Below are 22,335 nucleotides of genomic sequence, written 5' to 3'. Positions count from 1 at the left end.
CATAGTCCCTCTCTGTCTCTGCTCTCTAACTCACCACTTCCACCACGCGCTTGCCCCTGCCTCCTCCAGCCTCGGCACACACCAGGCCAACAGGTCCCAACCCTGGACTGTGACCCTTCCTTCCTAAGACGCTCATCTAGGGCATTTTAGTTGCAGTAACAAAAAGCTAGTGCAGTCATCTTAGGTGGACTCTCTCTATACCCTAATATTTCCTCCTAGTTATATTACACCCACTGACACTCGGCTATACATTCCCACTCTTCCCTCCTATAAAACACCACATCTACTCTCGTTATATGAGACCCCCTTCCACACTCGAACACAGGTTGCCTGTCCTAACCAGCGCCATGAATAGCTGTTTTTTTCAAGAGCACACAGTAGCTACTAAACATAACCACTAAATGAAAAAGATTAAACAGATACAATGCTTGAAATAATGGTTTATAAAAACTTTCAAAAATTTAGTTAATGTAAAATTTTCAAAAGTTACATATAATTCGAATCACACATGTGACAAAGAAATCTATTTGCAGTTTTACAAATAGTTCAGAAGCACTACAAGTAATACTAAAGAGGATTTGCTGCCTTAAATTTAACCCAGCAGAAGCCATCTGACCCAGCAGAAGCCATCTGTTGGGGCTCCTTTTAAATAACACAGCTGGAGCACTTCACATGAGGAGCACCCACAGGTGCTCCACACCAAAAGAACTCTACACGTCCATGTAAGCAGAGCAAGCCTTCTTCCGGCTTCGCAGCCAAGCACACACAGTGTGTTTAACTGCTTCAAGAACTTGCACGACCATTTCTTAACTATGGTACATCCATAGCCGCGGCAAGAACGCTGAATGTCTGGACCATTGCTTCCTCGTTACCCAGAGAATGAAGACAGCCACAAGGAATCTCCAAGTGGAAAGTAGCTCCCCAGGATCAGAGCAGACAAGGGCACTTCACGGCAAGTGCTGAACGATGACAAGAATGCAATTTCGTAAGATTATCTCAATAGATTTAATATAAAAAACAATCTGAAAACTTACTTCTAAACACAAAGGAATCTCACTACAAATTCTTAAATTAAAAACATATACAGTGGAAAGTGATACAAATATCCCACCAACCTATTTTTAAAACCAGAGACTTGGCCAGATACTGTTCTGTTTCAAAGTAACAGTGATTTAAACATACAACCGGGTCAAAAAGTGGTTCCGACCCTGAAACTTTCCAACTTCACAAATGACCCCATAATTATTCACCTTTCCATCATTAAGAAGTTGGGAAATGGGGTCTGGTGCAATAGCCTAGTGGCTGAAGCCCTCACTTTGCATGCACCGGGATCCCATATGGGTGCTGGTTCGTATTCCAGCTGCGTCACTTTCCTCCCAGCTCCCTGCCTGTGGCCTGGAAAAGCAGTCAAGGATGGCCCAAAGCCTTGAGACCCGGAAGCAGCTCATGGCTCCTGGCTCCGGGCTCTGGCTTGAGGTCGGCTTAGCTCTAGCTATTGCAGCCACTTGGGGAGTGAAGCAGTGGACAGATCTTTCTGTCTCTCCTCCTCTCTCCAGATCTGACTTTTCAATAAAAATAAAATAATCTTAAAAAGAAGCAGCAGCTGGGAAATGAAGGGCATATCTGAGTGTGACCACACTGGTCCCTGCGGTGTGCACTCACAGCCGCCAGGACCGGCACCACGTGGGAGACCAGCAGCCTCCAGAAGCACAGTCCCCCCCCGGCCAGGGCCAGACTCCTGCTCTCAGCTCCACCCTCCTGCTGTCAGCTCCACCCTCCTGCTGTCAGCTCCACCCTCCTGCTCTCAGCTCCACCCTCCTGCTCTCAGCTCCACCCTCCTGCTGTCAGCTCCACCCTCCTGCTGTCAGCTCCACCCTCCTGCTCTCAGCTCCACCCTCCTGCTCTCAGCTCCACCCTCCTTCCTCCCCCACAGGACCACCCTCCTGCTCTCAGCTCCACCCTCCTGCTCTCAGCTCCACCCTCCTGCCTCCCCCACAGGACCACTCCCCTAACTTCAGTACTGATTATCTGCTTGCTTTTCTTTACAGTTTGCAAACTGTGGCAGTTTTTGTTTAAATGACAGCTTTATTAATACATAATTCACGTGCTTAGGAGTCTACCCACTTAAAGGGTATTTTTAGTATATTCACAGAATACCTGTTCAAGCCTCTTGTTCATGCTTCTACTGAGCTGTCTTCTTACTTCTAGAAATTATTAAAATCTCTGAGCACAGGACTACATTAGCCAATCTAACCCCCTGATTTCATTTCTCATTCACTTAATGACACATTTTGAAAGTTCTTTTCATGTTATTCAAAGCATCAATTTTACTTTAGTTAGTACTTTTTGTGCTGACGAAGCCAACTAGTGTTTTGTCATGTGCTGTCGGTGACGCACCTGTTACCTACGGAGTCCTCCAACGTCCTCCAGGACAGCATGCACAGGAGAGGCTGGGAGATGTGGCAAGCCAGCTCTCGCCGCGAGTGAAACCACACGGCATCCTTAACACTCACCTTCACAGTCATAATCTACACTCACATGCAACACAGACATAACACGCATCCACATTCACACGCCAGACATGCAACGCATACACACATACACTCACATGCAAGATACACAACATGCATCCACACGTACGCTCACATGTAAGACACACGTGTATCCACATACACTCACATGCAACACACAACATGCATCCACACTCACATGCAAGATACACAACATGCATCCACACGTACACTCACATGTAAGAGGCACACAACGCGTATCCACACGTACTCACATGCAAGATAGACAACAAGCATCCAACATACATGTTTCTAAACCGCATTAAAATTAAATCAATCTAAAATTAAATTGCATTTCAAAAACAATTTATTTCCGATGCAACCTTATGAAAAAGTGTAAACATGGAGGCTAACTATTAAGACTGTTAATAGTTTACAGAAAATCACAAGCAGACAATTCAGGGGAACAGATGAATAATCAAACAGCAAAGCAAACTGTCAATTACAGGGTGGGCTAGAAGGGAAATAACTACCCTGGAAAGCAGGAAAGCAGAAAGTGAGATACACTGTCATGGCATGTTTGTGAAATGTTTTTTAAACCCTGCTAAATTTGTTGTCACTGTGAGAATATATCCCTGTCAGAAAGAACAGCGCCAATGGTTTGGGGATGGTTAATATCTCTGTTAGACTAGGATGAGGAAAAGTTACAAGAGACCAGTTAACACCAAACTCCACTCAGAGGACCCTCCCTGTGAGGGGGGAGCTTAACAACCTCTTGATCTTCTTTCAAGATCTGTCCCTGGCTAAGCCAACAACACAATGTTTTCTAACAACTGAATATCATGCAAAACAGTCTTTCTACACTTGATGAACACTTACAGGGAGCCTCGCCTTCAGCATGCTCCAGGACTGAGTGGGAAGCGGAATGGTACCTAAGGCACGGAGGGAACAGACACGAGCTGCTGGAGACGGACTGTGTGAGACACGGAGTGAGAACAGGACCTAAAACTGGGGTCAGACCGCAAAGAGGAAAACATACTGCTCCCATCACCAGCTCCGCCTTAACAGACGCCAGCTGCTGCAGTTTCAACCCCAAGTCAGAAGTGCTCTTGGTACAGGTGACTTGTGCCTCAGTGACTAAACCCACAGCACAAATGCTCCCTGCCACACTCCCTTCTGCTGACTTTTAACCGCAATTTCGTTCGTTATAATGAACCAGTCAACAGCAGTGGCTTTCACTCCATCTATACTTCAGAACCACCTACAAAGCTTCAGGGAGGAAGAAAAAAGAACAACTTCATGGCCACTGCTTTAATTTCCAAGGTTGGGATCTAACCAGAGTCCAACAAACTGGTGCAAGGTGGGGCCCAGACCCTGGACGGTTTAAAAGCTGTCCAGGGCCTTCCAATGCACAGCCAGGACAGAGAACGAGCAGCGGGGGAGGAGGCCACTAGCAGAGGGAGTGGTTGGCTTCTTCTAACTCCTGGGAGGGCATCGGGCACAGCATCACAGCACGCACACCACAACTCTCTTCAAGGCTCTCGGCAAAGCCAGCACTTGGAACGCTGAGAGCCACTGCTCACCCGTTTGGTGTGCACTCCTACATTTCACACACTCTACAGCTGGACTACAGTCCTAACACCCTAACTGTGCTCCCTGATCCCCAGGGATCACCGTGGCAGCTCCTGCCAAGGCCAGACATCAAAGCAAGCAGGTGGGGGTCCCCCCTTCAAGCACCGGGACCCAATGTGAGCACCAGTTCATACCCCAGCTGCCCCACTTCTCTTCGCAGCTTCCTACTTGAAGCCTGGGAAAGCAGCAGAGGATGGCCCAAAGCCTTGGGATCCTGCACCTGCGTGAGAGACCTGCAAGAAGCTCCTGGTTCGGGGCCCGGCGCCATGGCCTAGCGGCTAAAGTCCTCGCCTTGAACGCCCCGGGATCCCATATGGGCGCCGGTTCTAATCCCGGCAGCTCCACTTCCCGTCCAGCTCCCTGCTTGTGGCCTGGGAAAGCAGTTGAGGACGGCCCAATGCATTGGGACACTGCACCCGCGTGGGAGACCCGGAAGAGGTTCCAGGTTCCCAGCTTAGGATCGGCGCGCACCGGCCGTTGCAGCTCACTTGGGGAGTGAATCATCAGATGGAAGACCTTCCTCTCTGTCTCTCCTCCTCTCTGTATATCTGGCTTTGTAGTGAAATAAAATAAATCTTAAAAAAAAAAAAAAAAAAAAAAGCTCCTGGTTCCTAATTGGCTCAGCTCCAGTCATTGCGGCCACTTGGAGAGTGAACCATCGGATGGAAGATCTTCCTGCCTCTCCTCCTCTCTGTATATCTGACTTTCCAATAAAAATTAAAAAAAAAAAAAAAAATAGAAGAAAGAAAAAAAAAAACTTAAAAAGAATTAAATGGTTATGATAGAACAGGGTTCCATGAAATTCGATAAGAGTGGCATCCTTATTTCCCCTAACTTCCAACCACAGTGCAATATTTTATTTAATTGAATAATAAACAGTAAGTAATACAGCCAATACCTCCAATTTTTTAAGTCATACTATCATTTTGTGTTTATCACTACTTCAAGTTTACAGTAGTTACAGACCCACCACTGTACCTTGCTAATTAAGAAACGCATATTTGTAGTATATAATAATTCATTTTCCATTTTATTAATATTTTGAAGACTAAATTTCAATTGTTGGTTTAAGACCTAATTCTGAGAAGGTACCCACAAGCTTTTCCACTGGACTGCAAAAGGGTCCAGACACCAAGAATCTCCGTGCTCAGGAAGGCACAGGAGGACCTGGTGCCGTCCATGCTGCGTAAGAGAGGAAGAGGCTGCTGCCAGGGCGGCCAGAGGGGGACACAGGAAGGCATACGAGGACCTGGTGCCATCCACGCTGCGTGAGGGAAGGAGAGACTACTGAAAGGGCAGACTCGGGGGACAGAGCCCCTGTGGGTCAGTCCCATGTGAAGCAACCACAGGAGGAAACAGGCAAGCTTAATTTGGAAGTCATATATATAGTATTTTTTGGCATGTCAGGAGATGAAATCGAGAGGGTCATGGGGTAGCAGCACAGACACCCTCAAGGGGTTTCCCTGCAAAGTCCTCAGCTGAGAAGGCACACGTGACTGAGGGGACGGACAGGAACTGGCCGCAGGCCGGGAAGGGGAGCCAGAAAAGGGACATTATTCTGGGGACAGGGAGAGGGAGGAAGATGCAACCCTGCTGAACAAATTTTGTGGGGCAGGGGAGTTTTCATGAGGCTGAGCTGGTCTGACTGGAGGACCCCTGCACTCACATGAATGAACTGGTATGCATGGAGGCTCACTGATCAGGAGAAAACAGGCGGGCTACTGGGCTCAAGCCCTTTAGAGGAACGTGGGTTGGGATCCAGAGATGAAGAAAGCCAACCAGCCTTTGGCAAGAAGACCTGGAGCTCTTCCTAATCAAGCAGGCTCTTCAACCCTAAGTGGGTATGCCAAAGGCTGGCGATGCTGGAAGAAGCGGCCAGGGAAGTATGCAACGGTCAGAGAGACGTGAACAGGCTGAGCTGGTAGGAGTACCTGCCATCTGAAGTTGACAACTGAGGACTTGTAGAAAGAGAGCAGTTGGCTCTACTGTCCAGTGTTGCTGCCACAGGATACAGTCACAAAAGTCCATCTGCAACTGGGAGTGGTCCAGTGGGTGTGACAGGACAGGAGGGAGGAGGGAAGGCCAGGGTGTGTGCAAGACGCTGGCTCTGTGCTGTGGACTCAGGAAGTTAAGCTGGTACAAAGAAAATTAAAGACAGGGACTCCTGCAGATTGGGGTTCAAAGACGAGCTCCCTAAGGAAATAGATGGGCTGGCTTGTGTGAGTGAGGACAGGGCAGACAATCAGTGCAGGTCAGCTCCAGCAGGAACCCACACCGAATCAGCAGGTCCAGCTCAGGCTGGACTCCCAGCAGCAACCACAGTAGGTGCAGTGCTGGCCTCCTGAGACACAGCAGCCCCGGCAGGCTCCTAATACCTCTTAGACAGGTGCCACTGAAATGCAAGTCCCACAGGGAAGAGATCCCTGCTTGGTCTACCACTGTGTCCCCCACTCTACTGTTCAATAAACACAGGGACTGAATAAATGATGTTAATGTAATGAAGGAGGGACTGAGACAGGACTCCATTCAACAGGCAGCAGGGAGAGCAAACATGCAGGAAGTCACCACAAGTGGAAAAGCAAAGGCAGACACAAATGAATCAGAGAGGTCCTTCAAAGCCGAAGAGGAGGACAGGATGAGAGCTGCGGGTAGAGGCAGGGTCAGGGATTACACTGCTGGCTCCGGGGATGGCTGGGTCACATGTCAGGGACGTGCAAAACCTGCAGAAAGGCAGGCCAGGCAAGGAAACAGATTTTCTCAGAGCCTCCACAAAGGCAGACAGTCCTGCCCACAAGGTGATCTTTGCCAAGTTAGGCATCTAATCCTAAAGCAATGAACACGCTTGTTTGAAGCCACGAAGCTGTGATCACTTGTTATAGCAGCAACCAGAAAGCAGGTGCTCCAAGCACTCTCACCACTGCCTGGCACCTGCGGATTCTGCAACCTCCAGTGCAGGCCCCTCTTGTCCTGTACCAGCCTGGTCTCCCCTCCCCATCTATCTCAGCACCCAGAGGGATGGCAGGTTGTCTCCGGCCTTCAGTGCAGCGCTCTCCTATCTGTCTCCCTGGCCTTCTGACTGCGGACGGTGGCACATCACTGCTTCCGCGGCTAACAGACAACACGCCGGCTCCCTTCCCCCATCCTCTCCCTCCTCCATCTTCCCTGTGCAATGACAGGCAGCAGCATCACACGGCAGCTGAGCGACAAAGCATCCCTCCTCATCCCTACTCCCTATACCCAAATCCCAGGAACCAATGGAGCTCCTACAAAACACACTTGAGTAGCCAAAGCACTGGTTGACACATCCTTCCCTGACTCGCCCCTGAACATGCACTCCATGTCTGCACCATCGGAGCACAGAGCAGAGCCTAGTCCGCCGCCATCCAGTCCGGCAGGCAGTCACACAGTGCCTGGAAGAGGACAGTACTCCACAGCATGTTAGATGACGACAAAGGCTAATTCCAAAACATTTCTGCCTCGCCATCTTCATTTATTTATAAAATAAGACACACATAATCACCACATAGCAATTTCTCTGAACTGCTTAAAGAAATGTTTATTTTTAAAAATTAATATTAAAGCACTTAATGAAAATTATTCTTAAAACCAATCAATTAAATATCTAAGTTGTGTTCAACAGTACAAAGAATCAATCCTCAGCGTGCACATCAGCTGCCTTCTGCCACCAAGCCTGGGCTCTGCCACCACACAGCTCACAGGTCTATCAGGAAGAGACTAAACTCGGACTCCCAGTTGACAGGCCTGCTCACTCTGAAGCTATTTTAATGTACCCTTTCTCAGAAATGCAAAGCAGGCGGCAGTTTCAATTCTTTCAACTCTCTCTTCACTGTTCAGAAAATGTATTTCAATGTTCTTTCCTCTTTTCTGAAAAAAAAAAAAAATGACCCTTGCAACCTTTCTGAGAACAGGCACAACTCCCACCTGCCTGCTCTCCCAACCCAGAGCACAAACAGCAGGTGGTCCTCCACACAGGAGCTTCTTAAGGGGAACTCCTTCAGGAACTGAGCCACACAGGCCACTACGGTCTTCTGTTCTCCAAGCCTGGGTTGAAGGGTTTCCCTCATTCTAAGACCTCTTGGTCACCTACTTCTCTTCTGACTTGGGCTACACACCTCTGTACAGCCTGTCACAGGCTTTCATTCTTACACACTTCTAGAAGACTCGTCCCCTTACATGCATTTTTTTAGAAGTTGTCACCAAAATAAAATTATGTTTCAATTGCATTCTCCACAAATTTTCAAAGCACCCTCATAACTTCATCACATTCCTGTCGGTTCGTCTGTGCCCTCTCAGGTATCATGTGTAGATTTCATATGTGTGCAGTGTGTGTGCTCATGCATGTTTCAGTTTTATAACAGCACTAGAGGGCCTAGTGCAGCGGCTCATTGGCTAACTCCTCACCTTGAATGCACTGGTATCCAATATGTGCACGGTTCATGTCCTGGCTGCCCCTCGTCCCATTCAGCTCTCTGCTTGTGGCCTGGAAAAACAGTCGAGGACAGCCCAAACCCTTGGGGATCCTGCACCCGCATGAGAAACCTGGAAGAAGCTCCTGGCTCCTGGCTTCGGACTGGCTCAGCTTTGGCCGCAGCAGCCACTTGGGGAGTGAACCCACAGATGGAACATCTTTCTTTCTGTAAATCTGACCTGCCTTACCAATAAAAAATAAAATTAAATTTAACACAGCACTAGAACTGGAAGCTTGTTATTTTTTAGGAATTCCTTTTAAAACCTCAACTGAACACCACTACCAAGATAACAGAACTTATCAACTAGAAACACCTGCTCCACAGTAGGAAAACACTGGAAACTGGGCAGCGGAGCAGGTAAGACGGCAGGTTCAGACACCTAGCTTTAGAACTGTTTTCAGCATCTTGGGTCAGACATGGGAAAGGAAGGGTTGACAGGATGATCCTTCCTGCTCTCAAAAACATTCAAGCAATCCGAACAGGGATGCAGTTAGAAGCATCTGCTCTGTGCCCTGGCTCCCGCTCCTCACCTCCGTTTCCTACTAACGCAGATCCTGGCATGGAGCAAGCCATGGCTCTAATGAAGGGCTCTTGCCACCCACACAGCTGGAGTTACGAGCTCCCCACAGCGGCAGACATTTGGGGAGTGAATGAGGAGCCGTTCTCAAGAGGCAAGATCGAACCTAGTTCCACACAAGCTCTATATTCTCCCGAGAGCTTTGATACTCAACTTAGGTTCTGTGGTATTACTAACAGCAGCCCAAGTTTGTAAGAAGAAATTTTTAATTTCACATCTTTATTTAAAACATAAGGGCCCGGCGCCATGGCCTAGCGGCTAAAGTCCTCGCCTTGAACGCCCCGGGATCCCATATGGGCGCCGGTTCTAATCCCGGCAGCTCCACTTCCCATCCAGCTCCCTGCCTGTGGCCTGGGAAGGCAGTCGAGGACGGCCCAGAGCACTGGGACCCTGCACCCACGTGGGAGACCCGGAAGAGGTTCCAGGCTCCCGGCATCGGATCGGCGCGCACCAGCCATTGCGGCTCACTTGGGGAGTGAATCATCGGATGGAAGATCTTCCTCTCTGTCTCTCCTCGTCTCTGTATATCTGACTTTGTAATAAAAAACAAATACATCTTAAAAAAAAAAAAAAAAAAAAAACCATAATTCGAGAGTTTGACCTGGGCAGCTCAGGCGACAGCAGCCCTCTGCAGCAGTGGCAACCCGCTTATACAGAGTACCCAGGCCAGGTCAGACACAATGCCCGGGACTCGGCCCATGGGCAACGTTGCCACACAGTGACCAAGTCCTAGGCTTCGGTCATGGGCACCAGAATCTGCCTGCAGGCCACCTGGCCACAAACTCTAGGGTAATGAGGTCATGTAATTGCTGCCTACGCACATCCATGGATCAGGCTAGTGTGAGTGTAGGTGAGGGACGGTTTCTGTGTGATTCCGAGAGATGGGGCCACAGAACTTGCTTGGAAGTGTGGGGACTGAGACCTGAGGGTTTGGAGGGCAGAGTCGATAAGATTTACTTGGGCCAGACTGATTCATCAAACCAAATGGGAATCCTGAGATAGATTGCCAGTATAGAGCATCACTGATTGGCACAACCCATCCACACAAAAGCTATGGATGGGGGCCTGTCTGGCAAGGCTAGGTACCAGTACCTGACTGAGTGGTGGAACAGGGGACGGGTCACACTTTGCAGGGTCAAGGCACTAACCAGCACAAGAAAGAACCAGATCCGGGAGTAGATTATGTGGGGGAAGTGTGAGCCCAGCACTGTGGAAATACAAGTCCTCCTGGTTAGCTCAAGAGTTGGGGTGGTGATGGGCTGAGCTAGGTGTGACCACGGAACTGGCCATCACTTATGGGTAAAGGAACCAACAACAGTCCGGGCAGGTCAAGCCAGCAGCACATGAATGTGCATCCTAAAACAGGATGTGGAGTGGGCCGAGCTGCTTGGAAGGGTGTGGACTGGGCATGACTGAGCAAACCTTAACAGAACAGAAATCTGGCTGGAGCACAAGTCATGCTGAGCTAGGCTCTTACATCAACTGGTCTGCATGAACCAGGGATACTAGGTCACAGCAGCAAAGGCAAAGGCCGACACAGGTGAGAGACTAAACCAACTAGGTCAGAGCAACCATTGGCATGTGCACAATCTATGACTGAGAACAGGGCCAGCTGAGGAGCAAGACACCCTAATTGCGTTGGGGTTGCCCCTGGTGAGTGTGGAGGCTGGAGAGGGGGCTGTGTTCTGATCTGGACATGGTTGCAGTCTCCCTTGTCACAAGTATGAACTGGGACTGGACACACCAGCCTGGGTTAGACTCCAGCACCATCTGGTGCTTTGGAGGACCAGGGTAGATGTAGGACGGACTAGGCTAGGACTCTGCTCCTACTGAGCCATGAGTGAGCAATGTCTGGATATGGACAAGCCTTGGTTGGGCTGAAACATTCAACAGTAAGAACCAGAATCGGTTGAAAGCCAGCCGGGAAAGGCCACTGTTACTGCTAGCACAGGAGGTGGACTAAGTAAGGCTGGCTCATGGACCCACCAGCATGTGCAAAATCTGGCATAGGCAGAGGTCCTGATGGAAGAGCTTGGGAAACACCTCTATCCGGACACAGTCCCTGCAGGTGAGCACAGGAACCACAATAGGGAGCAACCCAGACCAGGCCAGGGAAAGGTACCCACCGGCATACATTTGGCATAGGTTAGGAGCAGACCAGGCTGAACCAGCTCATAATTCCCACTGGCGAATCCAAGCACCAGAACAGAGTGTGGGTCAGGCCAGGTTCAGTTGCAGGCAGTACACTTTACAGCTGGGATTGGTTGCATGCTGGGCTGGGCTGGGCTGGGCTATAACCCTCACCAGCATCAGCTGGGACTGGGGGTGGACTGGGCCGGGCCAGGCTACAACACCCTCTGGGCAAATGCCAAGGTGAGGTGGGCCATACCAAACTGGGCCATAGTGCCCAACCAGCACACGTGAGAACCTGGAAGAGAGGGGGCAAAGCCAGAAGGGGGAATGTGGAGAGCTCCCCTGCTGGACAGCCACTCCCACTGGAGAGTGTGTGCTGGGATGGGGGCAGACCAAACCAGGCCAGACAGGGCTACAACACCTGTGGGCCTCATGTGAGCTCCATCAGGGAAAAGCCAGGCTGGGCTGACTGTTCCTACTGGTGTAAGCATAAATTAGAGTAGGTGAGGGTTGGTTGGGCTTTGCCACAGCATCAGCTGGCAGAGGCTGGCACTGAGAGCTAAATCTGTCAAGTTAAACCTCAGAACTACCTGGAGAGTGCATAATCTGGGAATGGGAGTGCCCTAGTAGGGAAATAGTGGGCACCTCCTTCTTGGGTAACCACTCCCTACTGGAGAGCATAAAAACCAGGACTGGGGCAGGGGTGGCTGGACAGAAAGGCACCCGCCAGTATGTGTGTGGGCTGGACAGAAGGGTTGGTTGGGCTGAACTAGGCTTCAATGCCCACTGACATGTACGAGAGCTAAATGGGATGTGGGACAGACTGAACAAGTCTGCGGTACATACTGGCAAGCATGGGAACCAGGGTAGGGGGCCAGACTGGTGGGGTTTATGGGGAGTCACCCCAACTAGGTTACAGCTCCCATTGGTTTGCGTGAGGGCCAAGTATGAAGGGGGCAGGATCGGGTTGGACTGCAACAACCACTGGTGGACGTGGAAGACAGGGCTGGAAACAGGACTGACCCAGCAATTGTAACCACCAGCATGTGCATAAGCTGAATGGGGTGAAGGACTGTGCCAGACCCTGTACTGGCGAACCCCAACCATGAAGACTATGTCAGCCAGTGGATTCTGAAGAGATTTCATAGTGAATGTAGCAGCGAGATTGACAGCAATTCAGAACTGCTGAATTATCAAAATTGCATGAGCAGGACCCTCACAGCATGCCCCACATCAGGCACCTGGGACGCATGGGAGGTTGGGTGGGGTTTTTCCCTTTGTTTCTCCCCTTACCCTTGACACAGAAAAAATAATAGCAATGTGGAAACAATGAACTTACCCACTTTTCTGTAGCCCTTGACCCTTTGTGCCCTAATCAACTACGTAAAGATTACCAAAATAAAGAATTAAAATATGTATAATTTGAAAAAAGTAATGCCTGTAACAAACATATTTCAGCACACAAATCATCGTTCGAGTCTGTGATCTGAGAATGCATGTGCCTTAGGACCCAGCAGTGCCGTCACTGCTACTGGCTGGAGAAGGAAGATGTAAACTGAACACTAAGTTATGTATTTGTGCCCAGGACAAGAGAATGCTTACTGTGCAAAAACCAGTTTCTCAAGGGGGAGAGGGACAGAGTTGCAGGCCCTAGTGTCCCCTGCCAGTCAACAGGTCTCGCCTGAGAACACAGACTAGGATACTCACGCTGTAAGAGACTATTTTGGCAAAACAACACCTGCTGATTTTTTTAATGTTGCTCATGTAAATTTTACCAGTTTTGTGGTTCCTTTATGTTCCCTAGGTTTTACATCTGCAGAACTCCTAGACTTAAGAAATTCACACTGAGTTTTTTGTGTTTTTCAGATTTTAGCCATTCAACAAACACTGAACTGTGGCTCAGGTATTCCTCCACTCACTACATGCTGATCAGTTTAAAAATCAGTTAAGAAATTAAGTAAGCCCACAGGAACTTTCTTCCTTTAAAAATAATTTTCTAGCGTGCCTTCCAGAATCTGAGTTGGAGTCTTTGCTTCTCGCCTGGAACCTTGCAACTCACTTCCCCAATTGTTCCTGCGCCTCAGGCGACTCCTGCACCTGTGCAGGCTCCTGCTCCTGCTGCCCCGGACTGCATCTGCAAAGGGGCGTTGCACAAGTGCAGCTGCTGCACCTGACGCAGGCAGAGCCCGGCTCCCTGATGCACACAGAGCAACGCAGACAAAGGGGCTCCGAAACCCACGTGAAAGACACACAAGAGGGTCCTGACTTTGGATGAGCCCAGCTCAGGCCACTGTGGCCACTAAATCAGGAGATAGACAGTATCACTTGCATGCTCGCTCTAAATTCTGCCCTTAAAACAAGTAAATCTTTACAAATTAAAAATAAAGAAATAAATAAAGCTCTGCTCTCTGTGTGGCTGCTGATATCTACATTGTTCCCGTTTGCAATTTACCCAGAAAAGACCTGTCTGCACTGAGAAGCTATTCGGGTTTGAACTATCGACACAGGCAAACAACAAGGTCACCTCAGGACTAACTCCCCAAGTCATCAAAGCTGAAATGTTCCAACACGGCCAGCACGTGCTTTTCAGCTTCACTCACATTTAGGATCTGCAAACATGTACATTTCAAAGAGGTAACAGCACAGAGGCCAGCCCAGGGCATGGGGAGCTACGCAACACGCCTTTGGGCACCACCATTCCGTGTGGGTCCCCACTGCTCTAGCCACTCTCCCGGTCCCTACTGCGTACAGGCAGAGAAGCCAGAGGCAGCCCCGTGCTCTGGAAGATGAAAGCAGATGAAAGGTCTTCCTGTTCTCTCTCTCTGTGTAGGTTTTGTTTTCAAAAAACTAAATCTTGATAGACGTGTGTGTGACAGAGAGAGAAAGAGACACTAGCAAAACCAGTTATGGAACAATCGCAACCCTAGGGGAGTAAATGTTGGGCACTGTAATTAAAACGGCATTGTAAATTTCCTCTTTTCTTTCTATTGTTGATTTTGAAACATGGCTTTTCATTTAAGGGGATGTACAGTAGCTGTGAAATGGAGACTAACATTCAGATGTGAGGATGTAGTGTGGTATGCATTTCTGCTTCCAGCAAAGATGGACTTACAATAAAACTGTTTACTATATCCTGACAATAGGATTCTGGACTCTGCCATTGTCCAGGCCCGCAATGATGGACATAAGACTGAGTATGAAGAACTATATGTTAGTAATAATATAGAGGAACTGGGGGGGGGGAGGGAATTGGGGAGGGGATAAGGGAATATGAAACTGTACTATAAAATAATAAGAATAATAATAAAATGTATTAAAAATAAATAAATAAATAATTTTTAAAAAGTAAAGTAAAAAAAAAAAGGTACTTGGAATGCCAAAAATCTTATATAAGAGTGCTTGGATTCAAGTGCTAGTTCAACTCCCAAATCTAATTCCTAGTTGAGTTCCCACCACACAAGAGACACCTGGACTAAAATCTTGGCTACTGGCTTGGGCTTGGCAATTGCAACTTGGTGTATGAGCCAACAATGAGAGAGTTCTGTAAGATAAAACAAAAATTTAAGAAGAAACCAGGTGCTCGCTTCGGCAGCACATACACTAAAACTGGAACGATGCAGAGAAGATTAGCATGGCCCCTGCGCAAGGACGACACGCAGATTCGTGATGCGTTCCATACTTCAGAAGAAAAAATCAGAACCCTAATGAGAGCTGGATTCCAAAAGAAAAACAAGAAGAAATCAGAACCCCAAATCTATGGATTTAATAAAATTATACAAAGAAAAAAACTAAAAATACAAAAACTATGTAAGAATGCATGTCTACTTGGGCTGAGCTCAACCACCTGCTGGTGTCAGAAGAATCAGAACGGGTGCACAACAGGCCAGACTATTGCCGTAACACTTGCTGGGCCACAGCAGTGCTGGGTCTGGGGTGGTCCAGGCTGGGCTAGGTCAGAATGCCAGTGAATGAATGCCAAGACGGGGGCACCTACCAGATCCGTTGCTGGGGGTAGGCCTGGTACAAGAAAACAAGAAACTCCCCTGTGAGGCACAGTTCCCACGGTGAGCACAAGAACCAAGGCTGGGAGCAGACTAGACCAGGCTGGGCTGCAGCACCCAGTGGCATACACACACTGGGACAAGTGAGAGCCAGGACAGGCTCAGGGCAGGCCAGGTTGGACTACAATTTCCACCAGTTCACATTAGGCCTGGGGATCGGCCAGAAGGGGTTAGGCTGCTGCACCTGCCAGAGACAGCTGGGACTGGGGGTGGGCCAGGCTGGGTTAGGCTGAGCCAGACTGTAGCCTGGAAAATGCCAAGACTGGGAGCAGGCCTTCTCAGTCTGAGCTCCAGCACCTACTGGCATGTGAGGGACCCAGCACTGGGAGCAAGCCTGGTGAGGAAAATCTGGGGACTCCCTTGCTAGTCTGCTACTTACACTAGTGAGCGTCAGAGCTGGCACGAGGTATAGGCCAGTCCCAGGGTGGGCCACGCTGGGCTAGGCTGCTGCACCTGCTGGCACACACAAGAGCCAGAATGGGTGTAGGCCGCAGGGCTAGGCCATAGCACCCACTGGCAAGTGCCAGGATTGGGTGCAAGTCATGTCAGGCTGAGCCACAGTATCCCCCAGCAGGCACAAGATCTGAGGCTGAGAACATGCCTGGCAGGTTAACTGTGGGTGGACCCTGTTATGCTGTACCTGTTGCTGGTAAATACAGGAACAACGGCTGCGAGTGGGCCAGCCTTTGGACAAGGCAGTGGCACCTGTCGGTATACGTGAGGGCCAAGCCTGGAGGCAGGGCAGCCACAGCACCCACAGGTGTGCATGAGAGCCGAATGGAATATGAGCTGGCCTAGCCCAGGTTGGGCTGCAGCAAAGGTTGGCATGTACAAAAACCAGCGCTGGCTGTTGGCCTGGTGGAAGCTATTGGGGGTCACCCACTGACATGCGTGAGGGCCAAGTCTGTGGCAAGCTGGCTGGGCTGGGCCACAGTACCCATCAGTTCAAGTGAGGGATAGGGTTGGTTAAGAACTGACCAGGCAGCAGCATCCACTCATACGCGTGCACTGCTGGTGCAGGTGACGGACCATACCTGATCTCACACAAGAGTCAAGTCTGAGGTCAGCCCTGCAAAGCTTCTTGGGAGACCCAACCAGACGGCTGGACACAGACCTTGGCCACAGGAAAACATCACAGGATGTGTGGTCTGACCTTGGAGTGTGTTTATCAGGAATGGGCCTTTTCAGCTGCAAATGCCTGCGTGGCGGACAGCATGTCTCGATGCACACAGGAGACATGACAGCCAACTTGGATGTATCGATCTGAACCTACACTGCTCTCCGCAGTGTCTCAATTTCACTTATGTGCTTGCAACACAGGCACAGAGACAACCCTCACCCAATGCTCCACTCCACAGATGCTCGGGATGGCAGTGGCTGATGCTGGGATCAGGGTTCCACACAGGAGACAGGAGGCCAGTCAGCTGAGGCAGCACCTGTTGCCTCCAGGACTGAAGCTAGGAGGAGGCAGGACCAGGCACCAAAGCCAGACCCCAGCGGGGGCCACAGGCATCTCAGCTGCCTGTTAGTGATCCAGAGCTACAAAAAAATCTTTACCACTCAAAATAATTTTTTTAAATATTCATTTAATACAAATTCTCTAACTTAAAACACTTAATGTAACTTTAAGAATCAGTACAGGGCCCGGCGGCGTGGCCTAGCGGCTAAAGTCCTCGCCTTGAAAGCCCCGGGATCCCATATGGGCGCCGGTTCTAATCCCGGCAGCTCCACTTCCCACCCAGCTCCCTGCTTGTGGCCTGGGAAAGCAGTCCAGGACGGCCCAATTCTTTGGGACCCTGCACCCGCGTGGGAGACCCGGAAGAGGTTCCTGGTTCCCGGCATTGGATCGGTGCGCACCGGCCCGTTGCGGCTCACTTGGGGAGTGAATCATCGGATGGAAGATCTTCCTCTCTGTCTCTCCTCCTCTCTGTATATCCGGCTTTCCAATAATAATAAAATCATTAAAAAAAAAATTAGTACAAACTAGAATTCCATTTTGCTTGCTTATTTTAGAGAAACTTTGTACTGGAGAAAAACCAAAGAAAGAATATAAATAGTTCAAGAACAGTAGCATAGTACAGTAATTTGAACGTATTTAGGGAGAACGTTTCATCACAGAAGGTTCGTGGTGCTGCACTACTCTGGCTTTGGAAGCACGCCATCTGAAACCTCCACCCAGGGCCTGGGGATTGCAGTCGTTATATTTTAAGTCAAATAGCTAATTAATGATTAAACAAAAGAAATTTCAGTCTGGACAACATATAGAGAGTACTAATATTTGTAATTATAAAGTAGTCATTTGTGCAATCAGAAAGTCCTATTAGCATAATTATCTCTGGCTCTGGGCCTTAAAAATATTAGCTTAAAATGCAAAAACCTTGTAATAGTTCACCTAATGAAGATGTGAATACCAAACTGATACCAAAATAAGAATTGGTACTCTAGGGCCTGGCGGTGTGGCCTAGTGGCTAAGGTCCTTGAACGCACCGGGATCCCATAAGGGATCTAATCCTGGCAGCTCCACTTCCTCTCTATCTCCCCTCCTCTCTGTATATCTGACTTTGTAATAAAAATAAAAAATAAAAAAAAAAAAAAGAATTGGTACTCTAACGAATGTGACTGTAATTAACATATTCTCCCTCCCCTGCCCTAGACATAAAAATAAGACCCAGGGATGGGCATTGTAGTGCAAGGGGCTAAGCCACTGCCTGTGACAGGCTCAACCCCTGTCCATGCAAGTATTCCTTCATTTACTCCACTTGCGCTCCAGCTCCCTGCCACCGCAGGCAGGTGACAGATCAGCACTTGGAATCCCTGACAGCCACAGGGGTTGAATTCCAGGTTGCTGGCTCCAGCCCAACCCAGTCCATGCTGTTACAGTCACTAGAAACAAATGAAAATCCTCTCTTTCTCTGCCCCATACTCTGTCATTCTGCCTTTCAAATAATAAATCAAAGAAAAAAACAAAAGTTTTTCCTTAAAGTTATACACACACATAAAATTTCCACTTCCCTTTTTTTTTTTACATTTATTTTTATTGGAAAGGCAGATTTACAGAGAGAAGCGGGGAAAGAGAGAAAGATGTTCCACCTGCTCCCAAGTGAGCGGGAGCTGAGCTGATCAGAACAGGAGTCACGGAGCTCCAGGTCTCCCACATAGGTGCAAAGCCCCGAGGCTCTGGGTTATCTTCCCAGGGAGCTGTGGACAGAAAACTGAGCAGCCGAGGCACAAACCCTCCACACAAGATGCTGACGCTTGAAGAGGGAGGATTAGCCAACTGAGTCACTGTGCCAGGACCAAAATTTCTACTTTCAATGTATTTTCTTCATTATCCTGAGCCTATATGTTAACATTCATTATTGGGCCCGGCGCCATGGCCTAGCGGCTAAAGTCCTCGCCTTGAAAGCGCCAGGATCCCATATGGGTGCCGGTTCTAATCCCGGCAGCTCCACTTCCCATCCAGCTCCCTGCTTGTGGCCTGGGAAAGCAGCTGAGGACGGCCCAAAGCATTGGGACCCTGCACCCGTGTGAGAGACCAGGAAGAGGTTCCAGGCTCCCGGCATCGGATCGGCGCGCACCGGCCCATTGTGGCTCACTTGGGAGTGAATCATTGGACGGAAGATCTTTCTCTCTGTCTCTCCTCCTCTCTGTATATCTGACTTTGTAATAAAATAAATAAATCTTAAAAAAAAACATTCATTATTAAGAATCAAAAGTATTTCCCCAAGAAATGCTGCAATTTATTATAAGGATCCTTCAAAAAACTCAGATGTGTGCTATGAAGCCATTCACAAATTTCAAGACATTCTGTCACCATATAATCTTGCAACTCCATTTTTCCATAATTTTTGAAGTGACTTTCTATTGTACTTGCAAATATACATGAACAAAGAAAACAATTTCAGAAAACAAGATTAGAAGTCATTGAAAGAGCAGCAGAATTTTGGAAAAGTTTATTTGGAATTGTTCTTTGGGACAGCAGAGAACATGGGCCCCGAGGCCAGACTGCAGGCTGGACTCTCCAGCCCCTAACGTCCTGCCTTGGTAACGCGGACGCACAAACATCACTCCTTCCCACAAATCATCTGGTCTGGCCCAGCCAAGGCAACCAAAACCCAGGCTTAAAGCCCAACCAATGCACAGCAGGCTAATGTTTAAGTTGGGATTTCCATAGGCCCAAGAGTGATGCTATAAATAATCAAACCGCCTCTGGCAGAAAAAAAAAAAAAGGTTCCCACTCCTTGGGACTGTGATTACTCCAATAAAGAACTCAAATGCTAGCTGCTGAACCGGTTATCATCCTCAGCTCTCCTAGCGTCTTCAGCTGGGAAAGCATGATCTGCAATGAACTCATCTTTAGATACTGCAACTGCAAACAACACTCAAGGCCGGCCGACTCCTATGTTCCAAGGCGCAAAGGCTCAACGTAGCTCAACCCAGGTCCTAAGCTCTTTCATCTTCAGTGCTCCTACTAGCAAACTTTTGAGTTTCACCAAACATACGCAAATGAACCTGCAATACCACTCTTTTCTTTTTAAAGATTTATTTGTTTTTATTGGAAAGTCAGATAAACAGCGAAGAGGAGAGACAGAAAGATCTTCCATCCGATGATTCACTCCCTAACTGACTGCAACAGCTGGAGCTGAGTTCGATCCGAGCCAGAAGCCAGGAGCCAGGAGCTTCTTCCTGTGTTTCCCACACAGGTGCAGGGTCCCAAGGCCTTGGGCCGTCCTTGACTGCTTTCCCAGGCCACAGGCAGGGAGCTGGATGGGAAGCGGGGCCGCTGTGATTAGAATCGACGTCTATATGGGATTCCGACACGGTCAAGGCAAGTACTTTAGCCACTAGGCCAATGCACCGGAGCCAATACCACTGTTTTTTAATTCAAAACCACATTATAAAATGGATGTGCTGACCACATTAACTGGATATAAAGCTATGGGATCTTTGATTAGAAGCCTAAACAAACAACAGAATGAAAGTTCCTAAGAATTACAGAGGCGAGCCGAGGGCTGCGGGAGAGGACGTCTAGCTCGGATCCCGAACCCAGTCCGCCATGTGCCCATGGCTCATGGCGGGCTGGGCCCGGACATGCCTGGGTGCGGCCTGCTTCCTTCTGGGGTGAGTACGCCGAGGGGGGAGGCCTCCGTGACTGGGCATGTCCGGGACCCACCCAACACCCTCATTGGGTGGTGGGTGAACGGGATTGGGGAGGGGCGCAACCTTGGGCCTGCAGGATTTAACCTCCGGCTGCCAGAGGCGAGCCGAGGGCTGCGGGAGAGGACGTCTAGCTCGGATCCCGAACCCAGTCCGCCATGTGCCCATGGCTCATGGCGGGCTGGGCCAGGGCGGCCAGTGCGCCCTTTGGCGCCAGGCTGAGCCTGCTGGCCGCCCGGCCGGGGAGCTCTGGGGTATTGGACATCTGAATCGCTGCTGAGATAGCTCTAGAGTGACCCCACTGTTTCTGGGATCTGAGTCAATCCTAAAGATTCCCAATGCCAGTAACTCTTCCTTTGAAGAACTTCCAATCCCTTAATAATGCTGAGCTTTGAACACCTATCAAGTAAAAGATAAGCTCCAGCTTGTGTAGCAGGCTGGCACCTAATGGTCCTCGGAGCAACCATGTGCAGGTGCGTGATTTACGGCTAGGAACGGTCCCAATCTGGGATGCCACAGCTGGGATGAGGTTCCCACCAAGGGGCACGTGTGCTGGAATGGGGGCTGCGTTCTATCTAGGAAACAGTTGCATTCACCCGAGGCACTAGTGTGGGCTGGGATTGGATGCACCAGGCCGGTTCAGATCCCAGCACCATCTGGTGTTATGGAGAAACAGGGTAGATGTGGGACTGACTAGGCTGGGTCTCAATCCCCTTCTGAGCCATGTGTGAGCTGTATGTGGGTATGGACGAGCCATGGCTGGGCTGAAACATCCAACAACAAGAGTCAGAATGGGGTGAAAGCCAGCCAGGAGAAGCCACTGTTCCTGCTAGGACAGGAGGTGAACTGAGTAGGGTTGGCTCAAGAACCCCCTGGCAAGCGCAAAATCTGGCATTGGGAGGGGTTCTGATGGAGGAGCCTGGGCAACTCCTCTGGCAGGACACAGTCCCTGCAGGTAAGCGCGAGAAGCATGATTGGAAACAGCCCAGAATAGGCCATGGAAAGTTTCCCACTGGCATGCATTCGGCATGGGTCAGGAGCAGAACAGGCTGAATCAGTTCATGTCATCCTCTGGCAAATCCGATCACCAGAACAGAGTGTGGAATGGGCCGGGTTTGGTCGCGACAAAACCAGTACACATTATGGAATGCCAGGGCGTGGTTGCCTGTACTGGATATGGATGCAGCACCCATCCAGCACACGTGAGATCCAGGAAGGGAGGGGCAGAGCTGGCGGGGGGGTTAAGGGGCTGGTCCCCTCGCTGGACAACCACTCCCACTGGAGAGTGTTGGCTGGGATAGAGACAGACACGACTAAGCAAGGATACAACACCTGTGCGCTGCATGTGGACAAGATCAGGGCCACAGCATCAGCTGGCAGAAGCTGGCACTGGGGACTAATTCTGTCGAGTCAAATCACAGGACCACCTAAAGAGTGCATAAACCGGGACAGAGAGACCTGGGAGGGAAAAAGTGGGTTCCCCCTTCTTGGGTCACTATTCCCGTGGGAGGGCATGAAAACTAGGACGGGGGCTGGGATGGCTAGATAGAGAGGTACTCAACAATATCTGTGAGGGCTGGATGGTTGAGTTGGTTAGATAAAACCAAGCTTTAATACCCATTGACAAGTACCAGAGCCAAATGGGATGGGGGACAGATTGGTCTTCTGCTACACATACTGGCAAACCAGGGTAGGGGGCGGTCTGGTGGGGGTTATTGTGGGTCGCCCCAACTAGGCTACAGCTCCCACTGGTTGATGTAAGGGCCGAACCAGAC

At 49.5% G+C, this 22,335-nt stretch overlaps 1 protein-coding gene and 1 non-coding gene across 2 annotated transcripts in view; one reads left to right on the top strand and one right to left on the bottom strand.

Moving 5' to 3' along the window:
- Positions 1-22,335, bottom strand: part of LOC131482224 (calmodulin-binding transcription activator 1-like) — a 76,789-nt gene that overhangs the window by 18,156 nt on the left and 36,298 nt on the right. The window lies entirely within an intron of this gene.
- On the top strand, positions 14,919-15,025 carry LOC131479706 (U6 spliceosomal RNA). Its single transcript, XR_009245059.1, has one exon. It is a non-coding gene; the product is annotated as a U6 spliceosomal RNA (small nuclear RNA).

The sequence above is a fragment of the Ochotona princeps genome, chromosome 2 (assembly GCF_030435755.1).
Source record: "Ochotona princeps isolate mOchPri1 chromosome 2, mOchPri1.hap1, whole genome shotgun sequence".
Classification (NCBI taxonomy): Eukaryota; Metazoa; Chordata; class Mammalia; order Lagomorpha; family Ochotonidae; genus Ochotona; species Ochotona princeps.
This window is presented reverse-complemented; position numbering and strand designations above follow the sequence as displayed.